General features: G+C 43.3%; 1 long non-coding RNA gene across 8 annotated transcripts; it reads left to right on the forward strand.

The window, feature by feature from the left end:
* The first annotated feature begins 13,102 nt into the window (after nt 1-13,102).
* Nucleotides 13,103-15,898, forward strand: LOC109761420 (uncharacterized). Of its 8 annotated transcripts, none has more exons than XR_012181820.1 (5): nt 13,103-13,763; nt 14,238-14,704; nt 14,798-14,884; nt 14,986-15,080; nt 15,448-15,898. It is a non-coding gene; the product is annotated as an uncharacterized lncRNA (long non-coding RNA). The 8 variants fall into 8 exon arrangements; XR_012181819.1 differs by having other exon boundaries at nt 14,238-14,303; nt 14,417-14,884; XR_012181818.1 differs by having other exon boundaries at nt 13,103-13,720; nt 14,238-14,303; nt 14,417-14,884.
* The last annotated feature ends 5 nt before the right edge of the window (nt 15,899-15,903 follow it).

Consider the following 15,903-nt stretch of genomic DNA (forward strand, 5'->3'; position numbering starts at 1 on the left):
AAGCGTGTGCACTTATGCGGTAGATAGAGAGATATATAGTGCGTTTGTGAGAACGGGCCGAGGCATAGTGCATCTACGTGTAAAAGGCGGTTCTACGCATTAAATTAAAATATAAATGGCATTATTATTTTTGGATGAGATCATGAATTTTGCAAATTGCGTATGGACGAAAATCGGTCTATCAGACACCCATACTCTATTGAATTCTAGCATGTGCATGTGTTTATTTCATATTATCGATCCATAGAGTGAGAGCGGTTTGAAATACAGGCAATGGATGCTTTTGCAATTCATATATAAACATTAATTAGTGCACTCCATGTTGTTAGTGTGAAGCACTTTATACATTTGTCACTTGCATCGATACATTCCAAATTGCTAGCTACGAAATAGAATACATGTCGAATTCAACATAAAGGGGGTTTCGAAGATTCGAATTCATAGGAAGTGCATTCATCTATTTGAACCCGAGATAATGGCATTTGTAAATCAGATGTAAAAGGGGGCATCAATCTTTGTTGTGCGTTTGAACATGCTATATATATTCATACGCATGTCTAACTTTTTTTTGCAACCAAGGAGATTATATCTGGAACCATGCATGAACTGAGGTAAGTTGCATATTTTTTAATATATACTCGTGTACAATGTATATTCAAATGTACCACCTCCATTCCAAAATAATCGTAGCTTTAGGATTTTCAAGAGTAAAGATTTGTGAAGTTTGACAAATCCTGAATGTTCAATTCAAGAGAACCGAAAACGTTAATGCCTCTCCTCCCAAATATTGAACGAAGCGCCAAATAGGCCTCTGGTCACCCGAAACCGCGCGAGACTAATGTTTGGTGGTAGGAAATTACTGTCCTGACTCTGGCCCGTGTAGCCTATCGGCCCGATGTCCAAAGGTCTAAACCGGGGTAGGTGTGTAACTTCACCAAGACACCAGTCTCAACCGCCTCCGAGAAGCATTCGCTGTGGGCGCCTAAACACCCATGCGCTCGGCCGAAATCTATCCCGCCCACATTTGGGACACCTGAGATTACTGTCCTACCCCCAAACCGCAATATGTCCGAAATTTTAGATGGGCGCAAAGTTTGTAACTTTCCCCAAATTTCAAACAAGCGCGTCCCAAACCGAAACATTGTTCCCCCTTAGTTCGCCGCCTCCCTCCGTTTCCCCATTCATACTCCGTGGGTGCCAAAACGCCCTCTCCACCAGCCGCAAAACCCTAGCCTCCTCCGTCCTCCACCCCATAGCGCCCAATCCACCGCCGCCCTCCTCCATCACGCCGGAGCCGGTACCCCGACGTCGTCGTCCAACGCAACCGCAACGCCCTCAAGGACTTAGCAGCTAAAGCCGATGTAGAGCTGCCTCCACGACGCCGACGCCAACGTGCGCCATACGAGAAGTACTCCGACCATGCCGTCCTGCGCCTCACTGCTGCCGCTCCACTGTCGCAACCGTCCACCGCACCGGAGCTGTTCCCGCTACGCCGTCGTTCGCCGCCTCGAATCTGCTTCCCCGCCGTCGACAGACGGCCACCGCACCACACTCAACAACTTGGCCATGGGTTCATCCAAGGCTGCACCGTCCTCCACAACTTCTCGTTTCCAGCGAACCACAAGAAGATCGTTGGAAAAACAGAAGGAGGACACAGCACTGCCAGCAGAAAGAGGTACTCCTCATCCCTTATTCGTGCAAACCTCACGTCTCTGCTCACACCGTATTCATCCCACGAAAGAAACTAGTTGAGCGCTTCATACTGCATCTTCTTCGTGATACTAAATGCACAAGGTTTCCTCCCTTTACTATTTCACCTTTGCTAGAGGTCAGTAGCCCGCCTGGATTTCAATTCAGGGTCAGTCGAACCGCAATTAAAAGAAGCAGCACCCGCTTAGGCGCGCGGAGCACCTAGTCCGACTGTTCGCCGGGGAAGCGGTGCATCGGTGTCTATCATAGGGGTGTGGGGCGCAGGAGCTGCTTGCGCTCGATCTGGAGGTCAGCGGGGCTTGAATGTATTGCCGGGGAGGTCGAGGGGAGGGCGCATGCAGGGGACTGGGCCGGTGGTCGCTGCCGTTTCGAGGAAGATCGTCAACACTGACTGGCTGGAGGTAGATGAAGGCGATCTGCCCGTTCTTTGTACATCGGACGGTGCAGAAAAAATGGACTGACCTATTTGTTTTCAGTCAAATGTTATTTTCATAGAATCCTGTAGTAATTTAGTGTGCCATGCATGTTGTAGAGCTATCATATGTCTCCCGTCATTTATTTCTCACCGACCTGCTATCTGCTACCTTTACACTTTACTAATTGTGCACACACTTCACCCATACTCACACTATTGTTTTTTTATGCATGGGTATTTCAGACTCTGACGCAGTGTTGATGAATGCTGAAAAGAAAAGACAGAAGTCGCTCCAGTGTAATTCAAAGATAAGCACTAAGCGTTTCAGCGCTCTAAAGGATGCAGTGTCAGCAGTTGGAGACAGTAAACGTAGCTCTGCAGTTGATGGTCTCAATTTCCACACACAACCATCCCAGGTGCTTGCTTTAACTTCGCGCTGTCAAATGTGGTTACATGTTGCATATGGTGTCTAGCTTGTATTGCTTCCAATTTAGTTAAATTGCATCTGCTTACTTTACACATTATACCTTTGATAATGACATGCCTTCCTGTTTTTGATACATACTACATATGTCTATTAATCATGTTCGTACATCAAACTAATGCTCTTTTGTATCCCTCGTCAATCACTTATGATGAGACAGTCACCCGGGTGGGTTACTGTGAGACACCATACTCGTTTAAAGAGTGCAGTGTCATCCTCCCCACATGATTCTCAAGAAACAGCAAGGCTAAATGAAGATAGTCAACATAGCTCTCTAGTTGATGACCGCAATTCCCCCACACCACCTGAAGGAAATATGCCCTAGAGGCAATAATAAAGTTATTATTTATTTCCTTATTCTCACGATAAATGTTTATTATTCATGCTAGAATTGTATTAACCGGAAACGTAATACATGTGTGAATACATAATCAAACAGAGTGTCACTAGTATGCCTCTACTTGACTAGCTCGTTGATCAAAGATGGTTAAGTTTCCTATCCATTGACATGGGTTGTCATTTGATTAACGGGATCACATCATTAGGTGAATGATGTGATTGACTTGACCCATTCCGTTAGCTTAGCACTCGATCGTTTAGTATGTTGCTATTGCTTTCTTCATGACTTATACATGTTCCTATAACTATGAGATTATGCAACTCCCGTTTACCGGAGGAACACTTTGTGTGCTACCAAACATCACAACGTAACTGGGTGATTATAAAGGTGCTCTACAGGTGTCTCCGAGGGTACTTGTTGGGTTGGCGTATTTCGAGATTAGGATTTGTCACTCCGATTGTCGGAGAGGTATCTCTGGGCCCACTCGGTAATGCACATAACTTAAGCCTTGCAAGCATTGCAACTAATGAGTTAGTTGCGGGATGATGTATTACGGAACGAGTAAGAGACTTGCCGGTAACGAGATTGAACTAGGTATTGAGATACCGACGATCGAATCTCGGGCAAGTAACATACCGATGACAAAGGGAACAACGTATGTTGTTATGCGGTCTGACCGATAAAGATCTTCGTAGAATATGTGGGAGCCAATATGAGCATCCAGGTTCCGCTATTGGTTATTGACTGGAGACGTGTCTCGGTCATGTCTACATAGTTCTCGAACCCGTAGGGTCCGCACGCTTAACGTTTCGATGACAGTTATATTATGAGTTTATATGTTTTGATGTACCGAAGGTTGTTCGGAGTCCCAGATGTGATCACGGACATGAAGAGGAGTCTCAAAATGGTCGATACATGAAGATTGATATATTGGAAGCCTATATTTGGATATCGGAAGTGTTCCGGGTGAAATCGGGATTTTACCGGAGTACCGGAGGGGTTACCGGAACCCCCCGGGGGTTAATGGGCCATAGTGGGCCTTAGTGGAGAAGAGGAGAGGCGGCCAAGGCAAGGGCCGCGCGCCCCTCCCCCTAGTCCGAATAGGACAAGGAGAAGGGGCGGCGCCCCCCCCCCCCTTTCCTTCTTCTCCTCCACCTCTTTCCCCCTCTTCTCCTAATCCAACAAGGAAAAGGGAGGGAGTCCTACTCCCGGTGGGAGTAGAACTCCTCCTGGCGCGCCCCCTCCTGGCTGGCCGCAACTCCCCCCTTGCTCCTTTATATACGAGGGCAGGGGGCACCCTAGAGACACAACAATTGATCGTTTGATCTTTTAGCCGTGTGCGGTGCCCCCTCCACCATAGTCCACCTCGATAATACTGTAGCGGTGCTTAGGTGAAGCCCTGCATTGGTAGAACATCATCATCGTCACCACACCGTCGTGCTGACGAAACTCTCCCTCAACACTCGGCTGGGTCGGAGTTCGAGGGACGTCATCGGGTTGAACGTGTGCTGAACTCGGAGGTGTCGTGCGTTCGGTACTTGATCGGTCGGATCGTGAAGACGTACGACTACATCAATCGCGTTGTGCTAACGCTTCCGCTCTCGGTCTACGAGGGTACGTGGACAACACTCTCCCCTCTCGTTGCTATGCATCACCATGATCTTGCGTGTGCGTAGGAATTTTTTTGAAATTACTACGTTCCCCAACACCACCATCACAGGTGCTTGCTCTAACTTCGCAGTGTGATATGTGGTTGCATGTTGCATACTGTGTCTAGCTTCTAATGCTTCTAATTAGGGTAAATTGCATCTGCTTAGTTTACACATTATACCTGTGAATATGACATGCCTTCCTATTTTTGGTACACACTACATCTATGTGTTACCTTGTCCTTACATGAAACTACCTCTCTTCTGTATCCTGCATCAATCACTTACAATGAGTCACCTTTATTCTTTGCATATTGCATATTATTTCTAGCCTGTTGCCATGTATTGCTTCTAATTTGGTCAAATACATTTGTTAGGGCACCCTTTTAATTTGGCAGAGTGATATTGGTTTCATCTTTCATATGGTTTCTAGCTTGCATTGATTCTAACAAGTTCAAGCACCTTGTGCTTAGTTTACACTTTATACATCATACATGTCAATATGTCACGTCGTCCTGTTTTTCATACATATTCCATCCTCTTATCATGCGGCTGCCTTACATGAAAGTAGTGTTCGTCAGTATCATGCATCAATGAGTTCTGAAGAGCAAATTTTATTCCTTTTTCTTGTGGGTTTGACTTGACAACACAAAATCAAGAAAGAGGAAGGAAAAGAGTAAGGAAGGCGATGATGGTGATCCTCCGCAGCAACGTAAACGGAGCATCTGTACCGATTCTCCTTGTACTGATAGTGCATTACAGGGTCCAAGTCTCCGCTCCCCTACTCCACCATCCAAGGTGCTTGCTCTAACTTGGCAGTGTGATTTCTGGTTGCATGTTGCTTATGGTGTCTAGCTTGTATTGCTCCTAATTAGTGTAAACTGCATCTGCTTAGCTTACACATGATACGTGTGAATATGACACGCTTTCCTGTTTTTGGTACATACTATATCTGTCTATCACACCATGTTCTTACATGAAACTACTCTTCTTGTGTATCCTGCATCAGTCACTTATGATGGAACACCTTTAAGTTGGCAGTGTGATATTGGTTTGCGTCTTGAATACGATTTCTAGCATGTATTGCTTCTAGTTTGATGAACGCCACCTATGACGAGACAGTTTTAACTTGGCAGAGTGATATTGATTGCACCTTTCATATGGTGTCTAGTTTGCAGTGCTTCTAATTTGTTGAAGTGCCTTATGCTTAGTTACCACATCATAGGTGTGAATATGTCAAGCCGTCCATTTTTTCGTACATATTCCATTCTCGTATCATGACTTTGCCTTTCATCAGAGTAGTGTTCGTCAGTATCATGCATGAATGAGTACTGAAGAGCGAATTGTATTCCTTTTTCTTGTCGGTTTGACCTCACAATGCAAAATCAATAAAGCTGAAGGAAATTGGCAAGGCATTGGATGATGGTGGTCCTTCCGAGCAACTGAAACGGAGGTTCTCTACAGATTCTACTCCGCCATCCTCCCAACAAGATTCGCAAGACAACGCAAGGCTAGACAGTCAATGTAGCTGTGTAGATGATGAGCACATCTCCCCTACTCCACCATCACAGATGCTTGCTCTAACTTGGCACTATTATATGTGGTTGCATGTTGCGTATGATGTCTAGCTTGTATTGCTTCTAACTTTGTTGAGTTGCATCTGCTTACTTTACACATAATGCCTGTGAATATGACACGTGTTCCTGTTTCTAAAACATACGTGTACATGATGAGCACATCTCCCCTACTCCACCATCACAGGTGCTTGCTCTAACTTGGAACTGTTATATGTGGTTGCGTTTTCCGTATGATGTCTAGTTTGTATTGCTTTTGATTATGTTGAATTGCATCTACGTAGCTTACAACTTATACCTGCAACGATCACTTACCCATAAGACACATTTAACTTAGGACTGTGATGTAGGTTGCATCTTGCATTGTCTTCTAGCTTGTAATGCTTCTAATTTCTTGAAATGGCACTTACGACGAGACACTTTTTACCTGATAGAGTGATATTGGTTGCATGTTCATATGGTGCCTAGCTTTCATTTCTTCTAATTTTGTTGAAATGCCTTCGGCTTACTGTTTTTTCATACATATTCCATCCTCCTATCGTACGTGTGAATATGAAACGCTGTCTTTTTTGTATATATTCTATCCTCCTATCCTGCGCTTGCCTTACATCAAAGTAGTGTTCGTCTGTATCATGCATCAACCAGTTATGCAGAGCTAATTTTATTCATCTTCTTATGGTTTTGACTTCATAAGGCAATATCAGAAAATAGGAAGGAAAAGAGTAAGTTAGGGGATGTTGGTGGTCCTCCGCACCGACGCAAACAGAGACTCTCTAGATTTTCCACTGCTACTGCTAATGAAGTTGAAGTCCCAAGTCTACATGATGAGTTCATCTCCCATACTCCATCGGAGGTGCTTGCTCTAAGTTGACAGTGTGATAATTGGTTTCATGTTGCATATGCTGTCTAGCCTGTATTTCTTCTATTTTGATTAAATTGCACCTGCTGAGTTCATATGTTATACATGTGCATATGACATGGCGTTATATGTCTAGAATACACTTCATCTATCTATCATACCGTGTTCTTACATCAAAGTACTGTTGTTGTGTATCCCGCATCAGTCACTCATGATTGGACACTTTTAACATGGCAGTTTGATAGTGGTTGCATCTTGCATTGATTTCTACGTTGTACTGCTTCTAATTTTTCGAATTGCCACTTATGACAAGACACTTTTAACTTGGCAGAGTAATATTGGTTGCATCTTTCATATGGTGTCTAGCTTCCATCACTTCTATTTTCTTGAAAATCCTTCTGATTAGTTTACACATTGTAGCTGTGAATATGTCATGCCGTCCTGTTTTCCTTACATATTCCATCCTCATACGGTTGTCTTACATCAAAATATTGCTTGTCTGTATCATGCATCAATGAGTTCTGAAGAGCGATTTTATTCTTTTGTGTTGTGGGTACAGCTTGACATGGCAAAGTCAAAAAAGAGTAAGGAAAATAATACAGTAGGGAGTGGTGTTACTCGTCGGGTGAAACGGAAAAGGATCGGCCATCCAGATTCTGCTGGTACTTATAGTGCAGTAGAAGGTCCAAGTCCACCGGCTAAATCTACAAACACAGTATCACCTGCTCCACCAGCTGCAGCATCCGCTTCAACTGTACCAGCATCTCTACGAGTTACTCGTTCGTTTGCTCCGGAACTGGCCAGTTCCCAAGCTGCCTTCACACCTAACACTACTTCCGAAGCACTGCTGACACAACATGACTTGGCAAGATCAGATGAACCTCATGAGCATCAACACCAAGACGGTACCTGACCGAGTCAAGTTGCAGTTGCATGCTCCTTTATATGTACTCTCACAGTTTGATGTACACCAACACTTTCCATATTCGTTGTTGAACTAGCACCACGACGCAAGCGGAAACAGACATCAGGGATAATGCTTGACAGATTAACAAAATCTAAAGGAGGAAGAATGGAGATCCATTTTGAGGCAGGTTTAAAAAGGCCACGTGATGCTACAAAGTCAGCCAAGTTAGTATCAGAGGCAGCCGTTGCCGTTAGGTGTCATGCACGTATCCTCCCAACGTGGATCCAGTACAGGAATGAGAAAGACAATACCCAATTTAACACCTTCCTTGACCATTTATCCGTAAGTAATGTTATTCATCGCAATTAGTAATATTGTCTTGCTCTGTCCCATACTTTCTAGCTTCCTCCTAATAAGACTCACATTCTTTTTTCAACAGATGAGGTTCAAGTTGGATCCGAAAGATGATGCAACTAAACAAGCATGCACTCATGTTTTTCAGTCTGCTCTGCGACAGTATCGGTACCACCTTAGAAAATCTCACTTTGAAGGCAAGGCTAACAATGAAATCGCCCAAACATCTCTAGTGGAATATATTACAGATGAAGACTGGACAGCCCTCGTTAAACACTGGTCTGATCCAAAGTATCAGGTAGGCTATATGTATTTGATCAGACCACATATTGAACTTGTATTTATGTATGTGCCTTACAAGTGTATCTTCTTCTAGGCTAGCTGTTTGAAGAACAAGACCAACCGTTCTAAAGTGAAATTCCAACAGACAACAGGATCTCGTAGCTATATTGCACACTGCGAGGCTCTTGTAAATAGCTGCTACTTCCTTCTTTTTCCTGTGCCATATTATCGTATCTATATTGACTAGTTCCAAATACAGAGGAAAGCCTGTGCGGACCAAAAAGAACCTGAACCGAATGCAGTGCAAATCTTCAAGGATTGCCACACCAGCAAGATGAAGGGCATGAGCACACCAGTTCAAGCCGTTGTTGTAAGTCCTTACTCCTTCTGCCTTTGAACTGATTGGTACTGTGATGTGTTCATTTAACTACTTGGTTTGCAGCCAATGTCAGTTACTCTGTTCACTTTTATACACAGTTGTCTTAACGTATCATTTCACCTTACATGGTTTAAAAGAGATGAAGGATATTCTTTTGGTCTTTATCTGTATTCTAGTTGTTATGTTCACGTGCGCACACAATGATAAAATAGCCTGTTTGTTTTATATCTGTTTGCCCATGATATGAATGATGTCATACTATGTTCATCCTACTTTAAACCATGTCTCTTTATCCTTAGATGTCAACGAATGTGAGGAAATAGACAATACAGTAGGCATGCTACATGGACATATGTTCCGAAAGTGATTTTATTATGTAGTTGGCACTACAATACATGCTAATGTATTACAGTAGTTCACCAAAATAAGTTATGTATAAACGTGTAACCTACTTTGTTTGTTTTTGTCTCATTAGTAACTTATCTGGTACATAATCTACAAGTTCAAACTTTCAGGAAGCTATGGAAAAAATGATTGAACAGCCACAACCACCTGAAGGTGACGAGGCTACCACAGGCACAATGTCACCTCTTGCTGCAGTGCGTCAGTATCTCTCCACTAACAATGCAAAAAGCACCTTCCTGCGTAATTATGGGTTGGTTGTCAAGGTAACCTCGTCCAAATCGCCTACTGAACAAAATCTTCCTGCTAGACAGAGTGATATATCTGTGCTCCAGACACAAGTCCAATCCCTAATGGACGTCGTTTTGGAAACAAGAATAGTGGTTGACAAATGTTGTCAAGATATGAATGGATTTGAAACCAGACTATCAGACATTCGCTTCGTTGTTCAAGAGCAATGGCGGAAAAATGGTGAAGATCGTGCTGCTCCATCAGATTCTACAGCCCGAAACATTAGCACTCAGGTCAAATGATCTGTGCTTCTATACATCTGATGGTGCTTTTATCTGCAAGGACTGTAAACTTTATGCCAACATGCCTTTTGTTGTGATACAGCATTTATGCTGCTGCCAAAGGCTGCATAATTACGACGCTATTTTTGTATAGTGTAGGTTTATCTTAATAATGTATTCAGCCGAAAGCTTCGTAGGAGCCCAACATGCCAACATTCGTCGGGCCCATTCCAATTGGGCTAAAAACGATTATGGGCCGAAATTTGCATGTATCCCACTAAAAATATCTGGGCCTAAATCAACATAAGATTTCATATTTTTCTGGTAGGCCTGTGCCATAGTGGGCCTTTAACAGGCCTAAACGTAATTTGGGCCCTTAGTAACAATAGGCCGTTTACAGGTGTAAATATCTCGAGCCCATAAAAACATGGGCCTTTAAAAGACCGAAAGTGAGATTGGGCCCATTTACGATGCGGATCTTTCACAGGCCGAAATTCGGACGGGTCGTAAATGCGCCGACCTAATACACGGGCCTATAACAGGCCGGAAGTTCGGTCGGGCTAGATTATCGTCATTTTTATATGGGCTGTTAATGTGCCCGATGTGATGTTGGGCCACATATGGCCCATGGATTTCGTCCGACGTTAACGGGCCGAAAATCACAACAGGCCGAAAGTGGTCCAAATCTATAGTGGGCCGCTAACAGGCCGAATGTCAGACATGGCCGAATATGACCCAAATCCTTCACAGTCGTTTATGGGCTGAAAGTTTCAATGGCCTGTAAATGGGCCAAATGAAGCAGGACCTTTAACAGGCCGGAAATACACCGGGCCGTAATTTGGCCCATATACTTAGCGGACTATTAATGGGCCAGAAGTGATCATGGGCCGCGATGATGACAAGTTTAGGACAGGCCGTTGACGGGCGGATTTGACACTAGCCGTACGGGCCTTAACTGACAATGTTGGGTCGGCCCATTATGGTCCGCAAAATCTCGCGGGCCTTTAGCTGGGCCGGCCCATTATGGCCCGTAAAATCTCGTGGGCCTTTAGTTGGGCCGGCCCATTATGATACGAAAAATCTCGTGGGTCTTTTGCTGGGCTGGCCCATTATGGACCGCAAAATTTTGTGGGCCTTTAGTTGGGCCGGCCCATTTAAACTTTATGGGCCACTTTTGGGCCGGTCCACGTGTAAGCATATCATAGGCACATCTAACCCATTGGATGAGTGACACCTGTGCCAACGCGGAGCTGACACGTGTTTCCGTCAGCCAATCAGAATTTTACACGTGGAAATTCCCCATTGGTCCGGGCTGTTAACGGGTTATCGGATCCAAAACCGGACCTGATAGCTTAACGGCGTTCCATTACAGTGGATTCCACGTGTCGGTCACCCTTGACGAACGCACTTCTGTGACGCGTGATTTATCGATGGAAGTGGACACTTCCGTGATGATAATTTTGGTAATGCACTTCTACGACAGCACATGTATGACTATCTTGATTCTGTCATAAATTTGTCATGGATGTACATGCATGACAGAAAACGTGACCTACTGTGACAAACACATATCATCATGGAAGTGTATTTTTTTTGTAGTGCAAGCCCTCGATAGCTTAAAGTTTCTCTTGGTCACCATTGATAAGATTACCAAGTGGGTTGAAGCCAAGCCCGTAACAAATGCAAAGGACGACATAGCCATCAAATTCATCTCAAACATCATCCACCGGTTTCATGTGCCACATCGCATCATCGCGAACAATGGCTCCAACTTCAGTGCAACAATATCCACAACCATAGGCTCACCATCCACTAAGCATCAGTGTCGCACACGCAGTCCAACGGACAGGTGGAGCGGGCCAACGGGCTCATTATACGAAACTTGGGATGCATCGTCGAGCCATCCCGTGTTTCCATCCTTCTAAACTTTGCTCCTACTTTGTTGCAAGTGCTATCTTCCACAATCGTACCCTTGTTGGCGTCGATGTGTTGGTATTTTAAAGGGTCAAAATGTCTTTGCTTAAACTTGCCAACACTAATATTTTGAGGTAGAATTTTTTATAATACCATTCACCCCCTTTATTCTGTTGCACTCGATCTTACAATCTTGTTCATATGTTTTGCAAGTTGTTTTCGTCGGCACCTTGTACCGACTTAAGTAGCATATGGCTTGATTAATTTGAAGTTAGGTAGAATGCCTTCATTATAAATATATTGAGAGGACCTTCATCAATCATTTATTATTAAATGATTTTTTATCCTTTACAAAACTTCGTTCACCCAAAGACAGAAAAATATCCGGTTCACACAATAGTTTCTTTTGCAGATTAGGGAGTGAGGACAAAATTAACGAGGTATTGCTTTGTTCATATGTCAATGGTAGTTGATCAAAGGAAAAAGGGCAGCGCTACGGATCAGACTACAGATGTTTGCTGCCTATCAGACCAATAGAAGGCCGTCTGATCAGGTGCAGGTAAGTCGTCCGATCAGGTGGTTAGCCACCCACGAGATTTGCTTGGTTCATTCATTAATAGGCCCGCGCTAAATTTTCTCGGTAGTAACTGCTCCAGCGAAGCACATGCACTACTACTCGGTTATCTCTCTTGCTTCCTCCAGCTAAGATCTTGGGAAATAAAATCGTGCTTCCATCAGGCGTTGCTTCCTCCTTGGGAAATAAACTATGCTTCCATCGTATCATTATTGAGTTAATGCCAAAAAAATATTTGCTTCAATGTGTTTCTGTCGAATAATTTTTCTGCTTCCACTCAATAAGATTCGTTTCTATCTAACAAAAAGATTGCATCCGATGTATTTGCTTACAATGTGTTTCTGTCGAATAAAAAATTTGCTTCCACCCAAAATGAGATTTGTTTCTATCTCTACTACTAAAAGAAACGTAAGGTTCCCTCTCCCCTCTTACGTTTCGTCCAACCTCCTCTGGTCGTACGTCGTCAGCAATTTTGCAGAAAAGCCCCTGAAGTTTTAAGTAATCAACCCGCAATCCTCAACATAAGTCAGCCCAAATCGGTTTGGAGAGAGAAAGGAAAAAAATAGCCCAACCACCGCACAGCCTGCCTCCTCGATCCCATCTCGACCTCCAGCCCCACCCCGCCTTGTCCTCCGCTGCCGCTCGCCGCCCACCCCCGCAGCCGCCACCTCCTGCCCCGCCCCGCCCCGCGCCGCCTCACCGCGCGCCGCCCGCCGCTGTCGCGCGTTGCCCGCCCCCGCCGCCGCAGCGTGCCGCCGGTCGCGCTCGCCGCCGCCCCGCTCGGCGCACCCACCTCGCTCGAGGTTGGGCGAGCGCGGAAGTAGAGTTCGGGACGGCGGATCGGAATCCATCGACCGATTCTCTCTTTCTCTCCTCTCCCTTGGATTCCTGTAGGCGGTGGATCAATCTTGCCTTCGTGGTGGCGGCAGAACGAGCGCCGTGAGATCAGGTGGACCTGCTTCTGGTAATCTCAGTTTTGTTAGTAGCAAGTGGTCAATTTAGTATTCATTGGCAACAAAAAGAAGTGAATGATATCATGCCATAATTTAGTGTTGCTTCCCGGTCCTGGATAGATGATGTATTGTATTTCTGCATAAGCTAGGAAATCTACAAATTGATTATCTGTAAACTATTTGTCCATACTTCTCCAAGATCTGAACATATACCATCTTTGCTGATCGATTTTATTACTAAGTAGCAGATTCCTCCTGGTGCTTGGGACGTTTTCGGCTAGATTGATTTACTAGCTACGTCCAAGCAGGCCACTGGATTGATTTCATGAGGCTTACTAGCTACGTCCCAAGCAGGCCAATCCAATATGTTGATCAATTTGATTGTTCTGGCTGGAGGTCAGGAGGTCAGAAGGTGCGTCCTTCACACTAAATTGTACCCGAAGTTCTACAATTAGGTATGATTACAACTAGGAAGCTACCCTTCCTGGATAACTATTTTAGTACCTGTTTTTATTTACTAATGAGAACTAAATAAATTGGCTACTGTCATGTTTCTCCCTTAAAAAAAGATTCTGCTAGATGTGCTTGACAATAATAATGGTAATACCTAAAGGTGTTCTCTTGCTCCAAGTTAGCGCCTATATATTCTTAGCTACCATGTACTTGGGTTACTGGTTTGTGTTAAGGATTCCGCTACTGTTGCCAAGGTATCTACAGAATTTTGTTATAGTACTAGCTGAACAGAAAAAGAGATGGCCGCCAAACCTCAAAAAATATCAATCGGCTATTAATTTACTAGACTCTATTTCAGTCTAATTAGTGGAGACTTAGAGAGTGGAAAAAATGTTTAAAAAACCTAATATAAAAATATGAAATATTTAGTTATTCTCTATATCCGAGAAAGCAATAAAGAACTTTGTGTTAGGCAGTGCACTGCGGGAGCGTGTACTGCGACTATTTCTGCACTGCCGATGAAGGCTTGATCTTTCCCACAGGTCCACCTTCTTTACCTTTCCGTTCTTTGAACTGGATAAGTTCTGATATTCTAACATTGATGGAAAATCATTATCTTCTGTAAAGCCACATTTCATTTTATGATTTTTAGCAGAAGCTCGCTTCGAGGTCTTGGTGTGGGGCTGCTGGGGAAGGGAATGTCCTTCTACTTAGTGAAAGTCGTTGTTGCTGAGGCTGATTTTACCTTCTTTCTAAGTGTTCTATTTTATTAGTGCAATTGGTTCGAGTTAAACTAACATCCATCGTACAAATATTTGTGGGACATATTCAGGTAAATTTACCATGTTCTGTTTTCATTACCCAGCGCTAAAATGTAGATGTTATGATGACCAATGACCATAAACTTTTCTCAAGAAATCTGGAAAGAAGCGAGGATTCTCAAGTAAGATAAGTCTGCTTACAAAAATTTGCCTACTGGAAAGTAGATAAGAGACTCATGAAGTAAGAATACATGCCTACATATTATACATAGCAGGCTTCTGACTTCTCTGATTCTGCAAGCCTTGAGGCTGTGAAACATCTATGCTAGGTCGCCACACTTCTGCCACCTTCATTTGATGAGGTACATTCAGATTCGGTTTGTTTATTACTTTATGGATGCTTCTCTTCTCATTACAGTGCTGGGCAATTTGATGAGAAATTATCTTCTCTTTGATGGTCCAGGTTCAGCATTCACTACTATGAAAGAAGAAGGCATATATTTTCCTTGTGGAATTTCCAGTAGAATGGCAGTGAGAACGAGTAAAAATCTACAACAGGTAATACATTATTTTGAAGCTACATGGAAAGCAAAGTAAGCACATGGATCCCTCATTTGAGAGTGGGGGTTAAACTTCCCTGGACTTCTCCCTTAATTCTTACTGCAGTCTTTTTATTCACATTTCCTATTGTGTAGTTGGTGACAATGATGAATTGTTATCCACTTGAGAAAATAAAGATTAAATCGATGATGCTCTCAAAAGTAAAATGACTTTCTGAGCTGGATAGAGACATTGTGAGCATCAATATAGAACTTATAAACCTTTTTCCTTGTTTGTTATAATGATATTTTCATTTTCCTGTGTATATTAAACTTGAGAATATTATTCTGCATTACTTCAACCGTTACTTTTTATGTGTTTGCAGTATGACTGTATGGTTCTCACTCAAAGTAGAGGCCCAACAAACTTTTTTGAAGTAGGAGTCGAAAACTACAAATCCATCTATTCCTAGAATGGAGCTGGTTGGACTTGAGCCTACAATTGAGCGGGTAGTTCGGTGGCACCGACATCCAGCTGAAAGTTTTATAGGAGGGTTAGTAAAGCAAATTTGTTCATGAGGAAATGTGCCAGCAAAACATTGAGTCAGAGTGCAAGACAAATGCTCTTAACAGTTTTTTTGGTCACTTTTCTTTAATTACAATTCTTATTATTTTTAGTTGGCATTGATGTACAAAAGAAAATCCTGTGCCTTTTTTTTCTCTCATTGACCATTGTATTTTTGAGTCATATCAGTCTATGTAAAAGAATTCAGTACCTTATGTTTTGTATATTTGGAAATGTCTAAAGGCGTGGTGTTATATAATAACTTTATGATATGCTT

Source organism: Aegilops tauschii, chromosome 4, assembly GCF_002575655.3.
Source record: "Aegilops tauschii subsp. strangulata cultivar AL8/78 chromosome 4, Aet v6.0, whole genome shotgun sequence".
Taxonomy (NCBI): domain Eukaryota; kingdom Viridiplantae; phylum Streptophyta; class Magnoliopsida; order Poales; family Poaceae; genus Aegilops; species Aegilops tauschii.